The sequence below is a fragment of the Schistocerca piceifrons genome, chromosome 5 (assembly GCF_021461385.2).
Source record: "Schistocerca piceifrons isolate TAMUIC-IGC-003096 chromosome 5, iqSchPice1.1, whole genome shotgun sequence".
Taxonomy (NCBI): domain Eukaryota; kingdom Metazoa; phylum Arthropoda; class Insecta; order Orthoptera; family Acrididae; genus Schistocerca; species Schistocerca piceifrons.
The window spans coordinates 558,876,431-558,896,690 of record NC_060142.1 but is presented as its reverse complement, the minus strand read 5'-3'; the positions used below and the strand labels follow the sequence as shown (position 1 = coordinate 558,896,690).

At 41.1% G+C, this 20,260-nt stretch overlaps 1 protein-coding gene across 1 annotated transcript in view; it reads left to right on the top strand.

Moving 5' to 3' along the window:
- Positions 1–20,260, top strand: part of LOC124799139 — a 184,177-nt gene that overhangs the window by 130,867 nt on the left and 33,050 nt on the right. The gene's annotated exons all lie outside the window — the stretch shown is intronic.

Sequence of the window (20,260 nt, the reverse complement as noted above, 5' to 3'; positions counted from 1 at the left end):
AGACATAGTCCATCATTAATACAGAACGCCCAAAAGGAAGAAGACTCGCAAAAAACGTAAAATAAACGGTACGTGTGTACCATGTCAATAGCTGTTCTTGGCTCAGACGTCAGAAGCGTGCTTCCTCACCACACCCAACGTTCGGTAGGCCGCAGGCTCTAAGGTAAACAGTTTACCTGCCCTCTGTTATCCATTCCAAAACGTACGTGTTGTAGGCAAAGATATATGGAATAGCTGTCAAAGGTTGCTATAGCGATAGAGTGAAGCTACTTGCAAAGATAATCTATATGGACGTTGAGGGTTGCCGTAGAAAAGGCGTCCAATATCGGTGCGCCATTCTGAAAAACAGCCACAGAGTGCTGTAACGACAGAAACGACGATCCATATAAACGTTAAGGGTTGCAGTAAAGACGACGTCCTCTATTGATGTGTCACATCAAAATAAACAGAAAGTATGGTAGTGAATATAGTAGTCGTTAGAGATTATTCATAGTAATATCAATGGCGGAATAGCAAATCATGGGGCGTTAGTTGACAAGCAATCTTGCCCAATGAGTTTGGAGGGAACATAGACACCAAGAGCAGCATAAGGTTTTAGATATACAGAGCTCTATTACATCACGTGTTGGACACGGAATGGTTATAAATTCATATAATACAGGGTGATTCAAAAAGAATACCACATCTTTAGGAATTTAAAACTCTGCAACGACAAGAGGCAGAGCTAAGCACAATCTGTCGCCGAATTAAGGGAGCTATAAAGTTTCATTTAGTTGTACATTTGTTCGCTTGAGGCGCTGTTGACTAGGCGTCAGCGTCAGTTGATGTTAAGATGGCGATCGCTCGACAGAAAGCTTTTTGTGTTATTGAGTACGGCAGAAGTGAATCGACGACAGTTGTTCACCGTGCATTTCGAGCGAAGTATGGTGTTAAACTTCCTGATAGGTGGTGTATTAAACGTTGGTATAAACAGTTTACAGAGAATGGGTGTATGTGCAAAGGGAAAAGTTCTGGACGGCCGAGAACGAGTGATGAAAATGTAGCACGCATCCAGCAAGCATTTGTTCGCAGCCCAGGAAAATCGACTCGCAGAGCTAGCAGAGTGCTGCAAATTCCACAATCAACTGTATGGAGAGTCCTACGAAAAAGGTTAGTTACGAAACCTGAACGTCGACTACCCGAGGCGATGGACCGGCCGCCAGGCAGCCCGTGACAGAGCACTTCATCACTGGCCTCCAAGAAGCCCTGATCTTACCCCCTGCGATTTTTTCTTATGGGGGTATGTTAAGGATATGGTGTTCCGGCCACCTCTCCCAGCCACCACTGATGATTTGAAACGAGAAATAACAGCAGCTACCCAAACCGTTACGCCTAATATGCTACAGAGAGTGTGGAACGAGTTGGAGTATCGGGTTGATATTGCTCGAGTGTCTGGAGGGGGCCATATTGAACATCTCTCAACGTGTTTTTGAGTGAAAAAAAAACCTTTTTAAATACTCTTTGTAATGATGGATAACAGAAGGTTATATTATGTTTCTTTCTTTAAATACACATTTTTAAAGTTGTGGTATTCTTTTTGAATCACCCTGTAGATAACATTGTGCAAGGTAATGGTAATGCGGAAATAGCCCATGAAATATTAAAGGATACCGAATCCGTTAAAAAAGAGACTGTTAGTGAAAAAAACTGTTTGTGAAGAGAAAGGGGGGGGGGGTGTTGGGAACAGAACATTAAGACTACTAACATAACAGCAGTGTTAAATATGTCCAGAATTCTACAGAGCGGCTCCAGAAACACTCTTTTCAATTTAAACACTTGCGCTGGCCACCAAACCTCTCAAATATGAACATTGTTGAGCATATCTGGGATGCCTTGCAACGTGCTGTTCATAAGAGATCTCCACGCCGTCATACTCTTACGGCTTTATAGACAGCCCTGCATGATTCATGGTGTCAGTTCCCTCCAGCACTACTTCAGACATTAGACCAGTCCGTGCCACGTCGTGTTGCGGCACTTCTGCGTGCTCGCGCTGGCCCTATTCGATACTAGGCAGGTGTACCAGTTCCATTGGGTCTTCAGTGTTCGATGAGTACACTAGTGTCCCTGCTTCAGCTGTAGTTATTGGGTTAAGTCTCGTCGCACAAAGTAACGCACTCTTTAGAGGTCCACTACGTACATGTAGCTGACGGCTGTGAATACATTAATGGTTAACAATTTTATTTTTCCCATTAATCGCACTTTTACAATTTCCCAAGACATCTTTTTATTTTATTACAAAACAGTCTCACGACCTGATGAAGAACCGTCTGTCGTACCGCAGGGGCACATTTACTATTTATTCACAAATGACGAGTTTCGCTAGATTTAGACATCTGCTGATTAGCAGTATATTAGATGGTATTAGGTACTTGGGATGCCGGGCCTATAGAACGCCCCAGTAAATAACTGCCCTTGTCAAAAATCTGGAAACATTGCGCATTTACATTTCTTAGGTATGCCACGTAATCCAATGAATGCAAGACGATGGAGGACCTACAGAGAATGTCACGACGCAAAGAAATCGGAAGCGTAGTGGTTCAAGTCGCGAATATGGTTCAAATGGCTCTGAGCACTATGGGACTTAACATTTGAGGTCATCAGTCCCCTATAACTTAGAACTACTTAAACCTAACTAACCTAAGGACATCACACACATCCATGCCCGAGGCAGGATTCGAACCTGCGACCGTAGTGGTCGTACAGTTCCAGACTGAAGCGCCTAGAACCGCTCGGGCACACCGGCCAGTCGGGAATACGACACATAGCACATGGTACGTGTTTACTCTTTATCATCGTTCCCTGGCCCGTAGCCGGGTTCTGAGGCTTCGGAGTACAGAAATATTACAGTTTTAGAAATCCCTCTCCCTCCACCAATTCGTCTAATTTGCTCCCAGCAGCTTCGTACTATTACCAAATCCAAATCTCTTCTCAAAGATAGGTAATCTGAGGACACTGTTTAGATTCAGCTAAATGTAGCGGCTATTCTGAACACTATGCAGCTCGATGCTTTTCGCAAAAAATTCTGAACTTCTGCAATTGTTTTCCAAGTGAGTGGAAGTTCATATTTACATTTGTAAATTAACAGCTCGGTCGAAACACGTGTATCTACTACACATCAGGGATGTAGTTGTTACGTGTGTTGTGCCTCCATGTGAGCGTTATTTTTGGTCGCGATGTCAGTACCTCCCCGTGTCCACAAGAAATATACGAACCACAGGCAAGGAGTCAGATGAAGTGCCAGGTACAATGCTACGCCGTCACTAAACGGTACAACGGCGTATGCCACCAAGAACAAATAAAGCCTGCATATATACTGACTGTCTGCCTGCTATTTCACTTTGTATCTTCTGCAGCTCAGTGAAGCTTAAGGGATTATTTCACGCTGTCACAAAACGGCCAGAAAGGGATGCTGTGAAGTCAGAAAACGTTGGAAATGGAGGTAGATTTACGTGAAAGTGCGTGTAGTTCTGATAACTAAATGTCAACGACTAGGACAGATTTCTGTTTATTCAACATAGTCATGATGTAATCTGCACATCACTCCGTGTGGACACCGTGTAACACCAGCCCTAATACCAATCAGGTTGACAGTATTTGTTCAAAATGGTACACTTCCTGCCGAGTCCAAACTGGGGAGTTGATTACCTTGTCGGTTGCTTAAGAGCTGCCTTTGTCTCAATATTATTCATTAGTGTCATATTAACATAATTCGAGTCTAAATGCTGCGATCAAGGAGGGAGAGGGGATACATACGTGTGTCGGTCTGATGACACTCTTATGACCTCGTAGTAGATTATCTGTGTACAGCTATGGATTACATTGTTCGACATGGGTTCTCTTTCTGATATTAAAGTATGTGCTTCTAGACCATTTTACCGTGGGAAATTCAAATATGTAAACAAAATATCGTTGTCAGGGATACTTTTTATGTAATATGTATATATATGTATATTCACACAATTCGTGGCAAACACAGAGACGCTATAGAGAAATACGGGTATGTTGCCGCATCCAGTAGTGATAGAACATGATAATTTCTTGTGCAACAGCAGGTGGGAAGAATCAGACATCATTAGGTTATCCCCTGCCACACCTATGTCATTAAGACCACCTGAAACATCTCATTAACTCGAATGGCGACAGCCGGTCGCTGCCTAGGCAGTAAAGCTTCACGCCTCCTAGGGGCAGGTGCATCGAGTTTACAACAGTGGTGTTAGCCGCAATTTGTGTCAGTCTTAACGAGTGGGTGTTTTGGCTAACAAGTAACTGTCTGTCATATTTCCGAGCACGGTTGAATTTTTTAGTTCCTGCGTGTAAACTGATTGAGCCTGGTGCTGAAGGTAAAACGACTGCTTGTTTTTACACATCAGCATTCCTCTACTTCCCTACTATTAATTTAATACAGGTGTATTACCAAAGTGGTATTTTCAGATTTGCAGAAATGCCACGTCGTCGTGGATGTCGATCTAAGCCGGACAACTTCTGTTGCATCTGTGGGAAGTTCACTTTTGCCAGAAATAGAAAGAAAATTTCTTCACTCATAAAGAAAGCATACAAACACTACTTTGGAGTAGAGGTAGGAGACCAAGATAAAGAATGGGCACCACATTTCTGCTGTGCTACATGTTACTGCAAACTAATTCAGTGGTGGAAAGGTAAAGAGAATGTGGCATTGTTTGCTGTTCCCATGGTGTGGAGGGAGCCTAAGGACCATGTTACTGATTGTTATTTCTGGCTAACAAAAATTCAGAGTTTTACAAACAAAAAGTCGAAGAGGCACATTGTTTACCCAGATCTGCCTTCAGCGAGAATGCCATTGCAGCATTCCAACATTCCAGTACCTTCAAGAGCTCGAGGTCAAATTTCAAGTGACACTGAAATAAGTAGTACTGAAGAAATCACAGATGATGATTCTTTATATCACTGCACAAGTGAGTCATCACCACATTTGTTAACACAGGCAGATTTAAATGATTTAGTATGTGATCTAGGACTAAGTAAACAAAAGGCGCAGCTGCTTGGTTCAAGATTACAAGAGTATAATCTACTGCACCAAAGTACTAAAATCAGTGTGTTCAGGCACAGAGAACATGCCTTTATTTCTTATTTTTGCTGGCCTGATGAAAGTGCTGACTTTTCATAGATGCATCAAAAACAAGTCTGAAGGGTGTTTTGCTCCATAACGGAAATAAAATACCCTGTGTTCCAGTAGCTTACACTAGTTTGACAAAAGAGAATTACGAATTTGTACAAAGAATGCTAAATTCATTAAAATACAATGAACGCAAATGGAAAATATGTGCAAATTTCAAGGTATTTGCTATGACTGGGAATGCAACAAGGCTACACAAAGTATGCCTGTTTTCTTTGCGAGTGGGATAGTCCAGACCGAAATTCACACTACGTGAAAAAGAAATGGCCTAGGCGAAGATGGAAAGTTGGCAAAAAGAATGTGCAACGTGAAAGTCTGGTAGCTCCTGAATATATACTACTTCCACCGCTTCACATCAAACTTGGCCTGATGAAACAATTCGTGAAGGCCATGGATCCAACAGGCTGTGGGTTTGCATATCTAGCTACCAAATTCCCCCGACTTTCAGCTGCAAAAATAAAGGAAGGTGTATTTGTGGGCCCACAAATCAGGGAGCTGCAGAAAGATGCAAATTTTGAAGCATGTTTAAATGATAAAGAAAAAACCGCATGGGACTGTTTCAAGATGGTGCCGGAAAACTTCCTCGGAAGAAGAAGAGCTACTAACGACAAAGCAATGGTGAAGGATATGATCAAAGCATATCAGGATTTGGGGTGCAATATGTCTTTGAAAGTACATATGATGGACTCTCATCTGGACTACTTCACAGAGAGTTGTAGTGACGTATCGGATGAACATGGGGAAAGATTCCATAAAGACATTACCACCATAGAAAGGCACTATGAAGGGAAGTGGGTACCTTCTATGTTAGCAGATTATTGCTGGAATATCATTCGAGAGAAGAAAGATTCACAATACAAGAGAAAAAAAGTGATGTGCAATACAAGGCAGTGGCTCATTGTTTGTCAATTTTCTGTAATTTCTCATGTCAAATAAATGCTTCAAAGTGTATACACAAAGGTTACTGAGTTATATGTTAGATCCCACCCTCCATTAATGCGATGAACTTATAACATCATAAAGATGCGCATTTGTTGGTCGAATTTCACCTCACGTTTGCTGCACTATATCAGAAACTGAAAAGAGAAATAAAATTCTGATTACTCATAAACTATCCCTGACAGAAAAAAACCAAAAACAGTTTTCAATTCAGCACTCAAAATACAACTAGGATCACAATATTTTTTATCAGAAATAGAACAAAAGTTTTTTTTTGTAGAACAGTGTTACCGGTCTAGTAATGAAAAACTGGAAGAACTAGTTCTTTCACATCCCGCCCTCTGAAACGATGACGGCTAACGACATTTCTGGAGACCTCATGGCCATTATGCTAGTATTGAGATTGTTTTTAGGTTAGTATACAAATCTGTAACCTTTTCATATGTCCCACAAATTTATGTTTGATGTTGTTGTTGTTGTGGTCTTCAGTCCTCAGACTGGTTTGATGCAGCTCTCCATGCTGCTCTATCCTGCGCAAGCTTCATCATCTCCCAGTACTTACTGCAACCTACATCCTTCTGAATCTGCTTAGTGTATTCATCTCTTGATCTCCCTCTATGATTTTTACCCTCCACGCTGCCCTCCAATGCTAAATTTGTGATCCCTTCATGCCTCAGATCATGTCCTACCAACCGGTCCCTTCTTCTTGTCAGGTTGTGCCACAAACTCCTCTTCTCCACATTTCGATTCAATACCTCCTCATTAGTTACGTGATCTACCCATCTAATCTTCAGCATTCTTCTGTAGCACTATATTTCGAAAGCTTCTATTCTCTTCTTGGCCAAAGTATTTATCGTCGATGTCTCACTTTCATACATAGCTACACACAATACAAATAATTTCAGAAACGACTTCCTGATATTTAAATCTATACTCGATGTTAACAAATTTCTCTTCTTCACAAACGCTTTCCTTGCCATTGCCAGTCTACATTTTATATTCTCTCTACTTCGACCATCATCAGTTATTTTCTTCCCCAAATAGCAAAACTCCTTTACTACTTTAAGTGTCTCATTTCCTAATCTAATACCCTCAGAATCTCCCGACTTAATTCGACTACATTCCATTATCCTCGTTTTGCTTTTGTTGATGTTCATCTTATATCGTCCTTTCAAGACACTGTCCATTCCGTTCAACTGCTCTTCCAAGTCCTTTGCTGTCTCTGACACAATTACAATGTCATCGGCGAACCTCAAAGTTTTTATTTCTTCTCCATGGATTTTAATACCTACTCCGAATTAATCTTGTGTTTCCTTTACTGCTTGCTCAATATACGATGTGAAATGTTTTCCGACCTCCATCTAAAATTAGAGCACTTTTGAGTTCCGTTAAGGTTAATCTTGGACTGCGTAAGGCGGGTGTATATCGTATTCCTTGTAGCTGCGGCATGGCTTATATTGGTCAAACTATCAGGACCGTGGAGGACAGATGTACTGAGCATAAACGGCACACACGATTACAGCAGCCAAATAGATCTGCTATTGCCGAACATTGCTTGGATACTGGTCACCCCATTTTATATAATAACACCGAGATATTGGCATGCACGTCCAGCCATTGGGACAGTGTTATTAGGGAGGCAGTTGAGATTAAATTAGCGAGCAACCTCGTTAACAGGGATGGAGGTTTCTGTTTAAACTCTGTTTGGAATCCGGCTCTCTCCCTTGTCCAAAAACAAAGGAACAGAGTCAATGCTGCCTCACCTGCGAATTCATAGTCTCACTATCGATAGCTCTGACTTTGGTCATCTTCGGTGGCACTAGTGTTCAGTGTCTGTGTGTGTGTTATCTTTCCTGCTTCTCTCCGAGAAGCGAGGTATTAAATTTGCATGTACGCCGCCTGTCCGTTGCAGTTTGCCTTGAAAATGGCGGGGTGCTCTCCCGCCGAAATATCGGCGGTCGCTGAAAGTGTTACCTGGCTGAATTCCCGGAAGTTATTTCAATGCTCAATATACAGATTGAATAACATCGGGGAGAGGCTACAACCCTGTCTCACTCCCTTCCCAACCACTGCTTCCCTTTCATGCCCCTCGACTCATATAACTGCCATCTGCTTTCAGTACAGATTGTAAACAGCCTTTCGTTCCCTGTATTTTACCCCTGCCACCTTTAGAATTTGAAAGAGAGTATTCCAGTCAACATTGTCAAAAGCTTTCTCTAAGTCTACAAATGCTAGAAACGTAGGTTTGCCTTTCCTTAATATTTCTTCTAAGATAAGTCGTGAGGTCAGCACTGCCTCACGTGTTCCAATATTTCTAGGGAATCCAAACTGATCTTCCCCGAGGTCGGCTTCTACTAGTTTTCCATTCGTCTGTAAAGAATTCGCGTTAGTATTTTGCAGCTGTGGCTTATTAAACTAATAGGTCGGTAATTTTCACTTCTGTCAACACCTGCTTTCTTTGGGGTTGGAATTATTATATTCTTCTTGAAGTCTGAGGGTATTTCGCCTGTCTCATACATCTTGCTCACCAGATGGTACAGTTTTGTCAGGACTGGCTCTCCCAAGGCCGTCAGTGGTTGTAATGGAATGTTGTCTACTCCCGGGGCCTTGTTTCGACTCAGGTCTTTCAGTGCTCTGTCAAACTCTTCACGCAGTATTGTGTCTCTCATTTCGTCTTCATCTACATTCGCTTCCATTTCCAGAATATTGTCCTCAAGTACGTCGCCCTTGAATAGCCCCTCTATATACTCCTTCCATCTTTCTGCTTTCCCTTCTTTGCTTAGAACTGGGTTTCCATCTGAGCTCTTGATATTCATACAAGTGATTCTCTTTCCTCCAAAGGTCTCTTTAATTTTCCTGTAAGCAGTATCTATCTTACCCCTAGTGAGATAAGCCTCTACATCCATACATTCGTCCTCTAACCATCCCTGCTTAGCCGTTTTGCACCTCCTGTCGATCTCATTTTTGAGACGTTTGTATTCCTTTTTTCCTGCTTCATTTACTGCATTTTTATATTTTCTTCTTTCCTCAACTAAATTCAATATTTCTTCTGTTACCCAAGGATTTCTACTTGGCCTCGTCCTTTTACCTACTTGATCCCCCGCTGCCTTCACTACTTCGTCCCTCAGAGCTACCCATTCTTCTTCTATTGTATTTCTTTCCCGAATTTGTGACAATTGTTCCCTTATGCTCTCCGTGAAACTCTGTACAACATCTGGCTCAATCAGTTTGTCCAGGTCCCATCTCCTTAAATTCCCACCTTTTTGCAGTTTCTTCAGTTTTAATCTACAGTTCATAACCAATAGATTGTGGTCAGAGTCCACATCTGGCCCTGGAAATGTCTTACAATTTAAATCCTGGTTCCTAAATCTCTGTCTTACCATTATATAATCTATCTGATGCCTTCTAGTATTTCACAGGATTCTTCCATGTGTACAACCTTCTTTTATAGTTCTTGAACCAAGTGTTAGCTATGATTAAGTTATGCTCTGTGCAAAATTCTACCAGACGGCTTCCTCTTTCATTTCTTTCCCACCATCCATATTCACCTACTATGTTTCCTTCTCTCCCTTTTCCTACTCTCGAATTACAGTCACCCATGACTATTAAATTTTCGTCTCTCTTCACTACCCGTATAATTTCTTTTATCTCATCATACATTTCATCAATATCTTCATCATCTGCAGAGCTAGTTGGCATATAAACTTGTACTACTGTAGAAGGCGTGGGCTTCGTGTCTATCTTGGCCATAACAATGCGTTCACTATGTTGTTTGTAGTAGTTTACCCGCACTCCTATCATTTTATTCTATATTAAACCTACTCCTGCATTACCCCTATTTGATTTTGTATTTATAACCCTGTATTCACCTGACCAAAAGTCTTGTTCCTCCAGCCACCGAACTTCACTAATTCCCACTATATCTAACATTATCCTATCCATTTCCCTTTTTAAATTTTCTAACCTACCTATCCGATTAAGGGATCTGACATTCCATGCTCCGATCCGTAGAACGCGAGTTTTCTTTCTCCTGATAACGACGTCCTCTTGAGTAGTCCCCACCCGGAGATCCGAATGGGGCACTATTTTACCTCCGGAATATTTTACCCAAGAGGACACCATCATCATTCAACCATACAGTAAAGCTGCGTGCCCTCGGCAAAAATTACGGCTGTAGTTTCCCCTTGCTTTCAGCCGTTCGCAGTACCAGCACAGCAAGGCCGTTTTGGTTAGTGTTACAAGGCCAGGTCAGTCAATCATCCAGACTCTTGCCCCTGCAACTACTAAAAAGGCTGCTGCCCCTCTTCAGGAACCACACGTTTGTCTGGCCTCTCAACAGATACCCCTCCGTTGTGATTGCACCTACGGTACGGCCATCTGTATCGCTGAGGCACGCAAGCCTCCCCACCAACGGCAAGGTCCATGTTTCTTGGGGGTATGGTTATAGTTGATACACAAATAAAATGGAAGGAGTGAAATGTATTTAGTAAAATATTCTCAAAAAAATAACATATGAGAAAGTCTGCCAAACAAAGAAAAATTCAGAGATATATTTCCCCATTAATCCCAGCTATTTAATTGAAGAACCCATTCTTAAAAAGTTAGTTTTTTTTAAAGGAACATGTTTAGAGTAAGAACAAGAGAGAGATACATCCTAAAAGATCCTGGAAGGCCTATTTTTGAATAGTACACGAACTCTGGCGAATTGAGGTTGACGCTTACTCTGACTGCTATATTGTGGTTATTACCCAATAAATTTTGATATGTACCTTGATTCTGTACGAATCAAATGGCAGAAAAGTATGGAACAGCATATTCCATTAAATCAAAATACCCTTTACCACACAGACTCATTAGCTTCTCTTGTACGTATTTGGAAGCTTCCTCTTCAATGAGATAAGTCATAGTGCCTCTTAGTTACAAATATTCTGGTCATGGGTTAGTCGAAGTTGTTCATGTGCTAGTTTGGAAAGAGCAGTGTGAGAAGAAAAAAATACCTACTCCCTGATATTGAAAAATGGCTTACAGCTAGTGACTGTGACAAATTTCTGACTCCTTATTATGGAATAAAAATGTCACAAGGTAATCCATTGATCAGGACTTTTACCATTTTTTCGGTTCATCTAAGTAAGTGTTTTAAACAGTGCTCAATGCCAGACAAATTTCATCTTAATTTCCAAAGTATCCAATAAAATATTCTCTCGCATAGCTGTGTCAAGTATTTCAAATCCTGCTAGCTTTCGACCTAATTCTCCTAGGTCGCAGTATTGGGAAATACGTAGTCGTTATGATACCTCCCGATAACAGGTGCGGGTGGGCCTTGATTAAAGCTTCCTTTCAGCGAAAAGTTTTACCTGTAGATCAAATTTCCATGCGTATAAATTTCGATTAAATAACATTTGTTGATACATAGTTATATCAGGTCTTTAAGCATGTTTTGGTGCAGACTTTCTATGATTAAAAAGAATGACATGATTAAACGAACTACGTAACTCTTGAAAACAATGATGGTTTTCTCCATGGTTTTGATTCCATCGTTTATAGAAATGGTTTTCACAGCAGAAGGGTAGGATACCAAGCAACTGCGAGAAGGAAGTGGTCTGTCGAACACCTAGGCAACAAACGGCCATTAATTGGGAAACAGTAGGCATCAGTGTCGTCACATCCGGCAGCTGGAGTATTTTAGCGCGTACCATCATCCATCACTCTTCGTCAGTGGGGCCAAAGTGCACTGAAGTTATTCGGCAATTAAGCGATTTGTGGAACTCTCGAAAAGAAACAAAACTGATATAAAAATCTCTAGAAAAGTGTAATTTCGCAGTCAGTTATAATGCAAAAAATATCAGCCACACCGCAATATACACCAATAACCACAGTGCCTCCACGTCATGAACAAATTCCATATCTCCACTACCGTTTTAACGGTCTTTTGCGTCGATGAATATTTAACATTTACAGTAACAGCTGGTACAGGAGGAGAAATATCACAGTAGACTCCGTTAACATTCTGCGTAATTTAAATACTCCAGAAAATTTGGGATTTCATTTGCTCTTATTTTCCACTCCGAACGGCTGTAATGAGATGTAAACCGGCAGTAACAGATGTAGTTACTAATTACCAGCATCACGCGCTGAATAATTAGTCAAATGCTCTAACGTATACGTGTTTTATATGCTACTGAACATAACAAGTGAGTCAATTTGAAATAAATTGTGGCTAACATGTTGCTTATGTTCATTCAGTGAGCGATGTTAAGTCAGTGGAAACCTGTTGCCATGTGTCATACTACAATGATGTCACCACCGACAAATTCGCTTCCTGTCACGAGTGATTAAGTCTTAATAAGTATAACTATGCTTTTAAAAGTACTGTAGTGATAGTAGCGTTTGCCTTGACCCATTTAGGAACTGTGCGCAGCTAGTAACCTGGAGAATGTGAGCAATGACGCAGTGTATCGAAAGAAAGAAAGTTTGAGCTAAAACTTGTATTCATGGACACTGGGCTATTCTTTAGATGTAATATCATTTAATACCGAAGAGTAGGAAGAAAGAGTATTTACAGCTATCTCTGTTTCAAACTTTAAAGTAGCCACGGAAGAGCCCTGCAGATTCCACAAAAACTGGCATGGAATTTCTCATAGGTTCACTACATACGAAGGACGATACTTCAGGCAGTTCTCATCCACGACTGTTCGGCTCCCCAGTAGCCCTGCATGTAAATTGAGTATATTTTCATTCTCTCAGGACTTACCCTCGTCGTTCAACGCTGCATATAGTCTCACAGTATTAAATGAGATATTTAGAAGTGGAATTTTTCATGGGTTAGCTGCAGTTTATAGTAATACCTGCTGATAACAAACAAGGACTCATGTATTCTGGAAGCATTTCTTGCAAGCATGTTTCATGATCTTCTTGGATATGTACGCATGTTTCTGACCTCACGGTGCAGTGGAATTCTGAGAGGGTGAGCATGACATGCTTGGACTCTTGCGCAGTGGGAGAATAAGCTATCATAAGGTTCTGTCCACATCAAATACCAGACACACAATCAGTCCAAAACTGTTCTAGACGGCATTAATTAAAAATGGGGAAAAGTGAAGATGCTGCATTTAATGCATCAGATTTTCTACACGGGCTTTCCCACTTGAGCATTAGGCACGGAATGTTCAAGCCATCATGTGAAACTCTCGGTAAAGTCCATTTTTGGGATGTTGTTCATCTCGCGCCTCACATTTTATTGAATTTCGATTATATCGTCAGAGCTCTGACCCTTCACGAGAATATATGCACTGTGCCGTTTTGTTGTGGGTTCTTCTTCATATCAGTGAACAAGGCTGACAGGCCACGACCAAACAGCCACTACTTAACACTAGCGGCTCACAAGTAACTGGAATGGCATATTTTATTTTTTACAGTTATAAGTTCTATCTGTTAACAAAGCTACTGCACTGACGTCGCTTACACATCTGGAATAAAACCAGTCTCGGAACTTTCTGGATGGGCGTTGTTTGCAATCTTGTGGCTTCATAACGCAAAATAACACACGAAGAAAATCAGATCATTTTGGTTTGACATAAGCAATAAATAAATAAAATAAAATCTGTACTCTAAAACCCTGCATACTCGTGCCACAGACTGACGATGAAGAAATAGTGAAAATACATGAGGAGTTAGGATAAGAAAAAATAGTAGAAAAGGCCACAATACATCAATTGGACTACGACGATTTAAAAATGAAATATATAAATAAAATAAATTATAAATAAATTGAATTATCGACTGGAGGAATACCGAGGTGCGGATATAGTTTCGAGCCTTAAACTTGTAGTAATGAATAACAGGCTGGAACGGAAATTCTCAGTGGAGAATACAAAGGTTGAAGTAAACGTTTCGAGGTCATTTCATAAGTAAAATCGGCGAGATAAGTTCATATTAGTGGAATATAACGTAGAAAGAAATAATTAATGTGGGATAGATAACTGTACCTATAACTAAAGGAGAGGTGTAAAAACCACTGAAGACTCAGGAAATACTAGAGCTTAGTGATGAAGTCAGAATTTATAAAACTCTTATGAATGGGGTAAGAACGCAGCAGTATAATTGGTGTAAGATAAAATTAAAACAAAATGTAAAACGCATAGATGGGAGAACTGTATAAAGAAGTTGAGAAAGGAGAGACCATAGTAAAAATTTATGTAACATACACGAATATATTACATATTTGGCAGTGAATGTTGCTCCAGGAAATACACAAAAGGGACGAAGATGTTGAATAATGCAGAAAGCAGAATAATGAGTTCACTATCATCAAAACTGAGAACATCACAGTAGTGACAATTGTGAAAGAGTTGGCCTATTCACGACGCGAGACAACCGAAACAAAAATTTATCAAAAGTTGTTGGCCCAAAGAAAACCTCGTTCAGTAAAAGAATTCAGATCATGTTGCCTCTTCCCCCAATGACTTTGGAGATTCCAGTCTAATGTTATCTATCTCTTCTGCCTTATTTGACTTTAAACCTTCCAAAGCTGTTCTGTATTCTTATTCTAATACCGGAACCCGCAAATCTTCCCCGCCGACACATGATATTTGTTATATCTCGTGTTCAGATAAGTCTTCAAAAGAACTGCCTACAGAGCTCTCAATTACCGGAGTATCTAAGGTCTCGGAGATCTTCAAGCATATCTCTTCATTCCTTAGTACTTTCATATCACACTTATTTGCGCATTGATTCTTTCTGAGTGGTTTCTTAAACTTCAGCATACATTTCATCATTATCAAATTGTGGTCTGAGTCTATATCTGTCCTTTGGTACTTCTGACAGTCCAACATCTGATTTCGGAATCTCTGCCTGAACGCAATGTAGCTCAAATCTTCCTAATCTCTCTGCCGCTTCCAATTACGCCTCTTCTTCTGGCGATCCTTAAACGGAGTTTTCAGTATTAGCATTTGAATTGGAGAATTCAAGTTGTCTCTCCTCTCCCATTCCTACTATGAAGCCCATCTTCTCCAGCAAACCTTTTTTCTACTCCTAACACTATAGCCGTATTCCAGTCCCCCAATGCGGTTACATTTTCATCTCCATTTACGTACTGAATTACCCCTTCAATATCCTCAAACATTTTCTCTGTCTATTCGTCTTCTACCTGCGACGTCGGCAGCTGAGTTTTTGCTATCGGTTATTGACTCTATGGTAACGACGCTATCAAATAGCTGTCCATAGTAACTCACTCTCTGCCCTACCTCCCTATTCGTAACGAACCGTAGCCCTTTCGTACGATATTCTGCCGCTGTGAGTGTTACCCTATACTCATTAGACCACAAATCCTTGGCTTATTTCCACTCCGCTTCACTGATGCCCGCTGAATGTACTTTAAGCCTTAGCATTCCCTTTTCAGATTTTCAAGCTCCCCTACCACGTTCAAACTTCTGAAATAACACGTTCTGACTAGTTGAGCGTTATCCTTTTGTTGGTTATTCAGTCCACTTCCCTCGGTCACGTCCTCTTTGGCAGTTCCCTCCCAGATATACAAATGAGAGACTAGTCCGAAATCTTCTGCCAATGTAGAGATCATCATGAAACTTTTGCAAATACAAGCCACACTTCCTGTGGATATACGTTATGTGTCTTCATTGCAGTTGTTGCCAATGCCTTCGATGTCCTCACGCCCTTTATCATTGCTGATTTTTCCACCTATAAGGTGCAGTTTCCCACCGCAAAGGCTAGGAAGAACCCTGAAACTTTATCCGCTCCTCTGCCCTCTATGGCAAAGCTGTTGGCAAACTGAGAATGACTACTTATACTGGAAAGTGTTGAATAATGCAGAAAGCTGAATAACGGCCATTGCTGATGATTTTTGTTCAAAATTTAAGCAGTGTCGTCAATGGAACGTGGGACCGATGATGTTTTTATTACTAATCAAATACGCTATCCCTAAACCACACGAACGTACCTATAAAACTTTGTATAGCATTTGTGTTTCTCGTCGTATTCTTCTGTGAACATGGAAATATCATACTCGGTATACTTTGACGCTAACCGATGTTAAAGGTTTAGTGCAAACATCTACGAGTTTTAGGCTCTAAGTAAGTACAAGTCCCCACCCCCGAACACCAAAGTCTTCACAGTTCTAATTGATGTTAGTATATTTATAATGTGTTAAGACAGAATTCTTAACTTCGGAGAGCTGTTACAGATGCAGTAATAGAATATTACAGGTGTAGGCTTTAAATAAGTGTGTTGTTTTCTTAATAAACTTTGATCTAATTATCTGTCTAATGGCCAGTGACCAAAGGAATGTATCACAATTTTTTTCACGATTTTTTTGCACATTGTTACTAGTGTGTCATCACGCACACTTAAGTGCGCTAAAAACTTTGCTCTGCGAATTAATATGCGTTAAGTTTTAATTCGGGGGAGTACGATATTTGGATCGGATGACCACGAAGCTTTAAATTCTTCTCTCTATGTAATTTATACGGTAGGCCTACATGTTGCTGTCTGAAGTAATAGTTTCAATGGATCCTAAGATGGGCACAGTAATCTGAAAATAAACAAATTCTGCTATCTACGTCGGTGAAACAATCACTACTTTTGTAACTGGGTAGTAGCGTCAATCGTATTTCGCATTCCTCTGTGCCTCTCGGCGTTTAAAGTTCTAGTAAATCGGTGACTACGGGAAAATTAAGAAACGAAGATCTGCCAACGGTTGGATGTTTGCTACTTGACTTCTGTGTTACTTGCTCGCAATGCCAGAAGAACCAAAATATCGTCTGCCTACATATATTTAGATACATCAAGACTTTGCAGTCTGGTTACAATCATATACAGAATCGCCTGCCACAACTGTGACCATTTCACACAAATTTTTAAATACGTACTAGCATTAAATGTAAGACAAAATCAATACGGAAAAGAGCTACACTACTGGCCATTAGATTTGCTACACCATGAAGATGACGTGCTACAGACGCGAAATTTAACCGACAAGAAAAAGATGCTACGATTTGCAAATCATTAGCTTTCCAGAGCATTCACGCAAGGTTAGCGCCGGTGGCGACACCTACAACGTGGTGACATGAAGAAAGTTTCCGACCGATTTCTCATACACAAACAGCAGTTGACCGGCGTTGCCTGGTGAAACGTTGTTATGATGCCTCTTGTAAGGAGGAGAAATGCGTACCATCACGTTTTCAACTTTGATAAGGGTCGGATTGTAGCCTATCGCGATTGCGGTTTATCGTATCGCGAAATTGCTGCTCGCGTTGGTCGATATCCAATAAGTGTTAGCAGAATATGGAATCGGTGTGTTCAGGACGGTAATACGGAACGCCGTGCTGGATCCCAACGGCCTCGTATCACTAGCAGTCGAGATGGCAGGCATCTTATCCAAATGGCTATAACGGATCGTGCGGCCACGTCTCGATCCCTGAGTCAGCAGATGGGGATGTTTGCAAGACAACAACCATTGGCGCGAACAGTTCGACAACGTTTGTTTGCATCAGCATGGAATATCAGCTCGGAGACCATGGCTGATGTTACCCTTGACGCTGCATCTCAGACAGGAGAGCCTGCTATGGCTTACTGAACGAGGAACGTGGGTGCACGAATGGCAAAACTTCATTTCTTTCTGATGAATCCAGTTTCTGTGTACAGCATAATGATGGTCGCATCCATGGTTGGCGACAGCGTTGTGAACGCTCATTGGAAGCGTGTATACCTGTATGTCATCGCCATACTTTCGTATCACCCGGCGTCATAGTATGGGGTGCCATTGGTTACACGCCTCGGTCACCTCTTGTTCGCATTGACGGCACTTTGAACAGTGGACGTTACATTACAGATGTGTTACGACCCGCGCCTCTACCCTTCATTTGATCCCTGCGAAACCCTACATTTCAGCAGTATAATGCACGACCGCATCTTGCTGGTCCTGTACGGGACTTTCTGGAGACAGAAAATGTTCGACTGTTGCTCTGGCCAGCACATTCTCCAGATCTCTTACCAACTGAAAAGATCTGGTCATTGGTGGCCGAGCAACTGGCTCATCACAATACGCCAGCCACTACTCTTGATGAAATGTGGTATCGTGTTGAAGCTGCATGGGCAGCTGTACCTGTACATGCCACCCAAGCTCTGTTCGACCCAATGCCCAGGCGTATCGAGGCCGTTATTACGGCCAGAAGTGGTTGTTGTGGGTACTGATTTCCCAGGATCTATGCACCCAAATTGCGCGAAAATGTAATCACATGTCAGTTCTACTATAATATATTTGTCCAATGAATACCCGTTTATCATCTGCATTTCTTCTCTGTGTAGCAATTTTAATGGTCAGTAGTGTATTTGAATACACTCAACAACTGATCCGGATTTGGTGGGTTTTGTGATTCTAACCATCGCTGTGAGAACTTGTTGTTTGCACAAAACTGTTTCTCTCTGTAATTATAAGTTATCTTTTCTGAGAAGTACTTAACTATTTTCTCTCTTATATTTGATACTGTGCCTGTTTCTCTTAAACGTGGCCATAGATATTTTTAATGCGCATCAGAAGACCGGAACTTTCATCTTACCCACCACGGAAAAGAACTGTGTGTTTCTGAGATAGTCCTGTCACGAAATTACTTTTTATTTATGGACGAAGCATTTTAATGTCTTCTAGTTCATCTTTACCTGTTGAGTCCAGTCTCTCATAGTTTTAACGTATTGTTTGTGTGCCCTTAACTGAGATTGTCTTGCATAGCTACATTTTCAGTTTATGGATTTCTTAGAGGCTGCAGTGCGATGTATGTGTCTTGCAGGGACGTTATAATAAGTAGAGAAATCCTAATGGCTGCCGTGTCTAAGGTAATTTTAGATTTACTGGTATGCAAGAGGCCTCTTTCGACTACACTGCCATTTTCGAGCTGCCAGCTAGAAATACGGGTTTTCTTTAATTTCTATTTTTATTTATAATTTTTGACAATAATGTATGATTATACAATAGTACGAGGGCTGTTCGGGAAGTAAGGTCCGATCAGTCGAGAAATGAAAATCAAAGTGAAAGTCAAAAATTTTATATTTGTAGCAGTTAGCCACATCTTACAGCTACCTCGGTAAGTAGTCGCCGCTCCGAGTTAGACATTTGTCGTGGCGTTGTATATAGTCTCCAGTATCCTCGTCACAGAAAAGCCATCTGTGCCTTCGGCCAGTTCTCTACGCCTGTCTACCTTTCGTTCTTGTGCCAAAATGTTGTCTCCATTCATGTGAGCAGAGATAAACACCGGAGGGAGCCAGTTAAGGTCTGTATTGTGGGAGATCAAACACTTCCCATCGAAAACGCTGCAGGAGCGTCTGCCCTGCAGAATCCGCCTGAAAATTGTTTTGAAGAAAGAAATGCATGACATTTATGTTATGTGGGCTCCATAGCTTCAGACGAAGTCTGTCACCAGATCCACATACTTGGTAGAAACCACTGTTGTTTTAGCCATTTCTACGTAATCACTTTGTGCCCTGTACTGAAAATAGCGACGTTAAGCAGTCGACAGCCACACTAAAGACACCGCCCAACATATCAAGCTCTATCGGGTTTCCGCAGTGGTTTCCATTTAGCGCCTACTCGGACCTTACTTTTCCAATACGCCTCGCCCTTACGTCTAACGGTTTTTGACGTACATGAAACATATACAGTTACTCTCACTGTATAATTATGTGTTTGTTGTCACTTTTGGATGGCGTGCTTATGGTATTGTGGCAGCTATACTGGAATGTCTCCGTTGTTTTAGTTGTTGTAGACGAGACTCTTTTGCTGCCTATGGCCTTTTCGTTGCGATTAAAAGTTTATTTTTCTAATACTGACAGCTTTATTTGACACAAACCCGGCGTTGTTATATGCTTCCTGTTTAGTTTTTATTTATAAATCTATGAGTTTATAAGTATTAGTCATTCAATCTTTTATTCTGTCTTCGCCCACATTGTTTATATTTTACAATTGCTGTCCAACGCGTTTAGAAGCTGCAACCCCATTTTGAAGGACTGGGTAGACTTAGTGGACATTAATTCTGTTTCAGCATTTCACCTGCGTTTTATAGCATAACATTCGTCTTCTGTACTGGTGAAAAACTCCCACATTGGTAATTCTTTTTCCCGATTTAG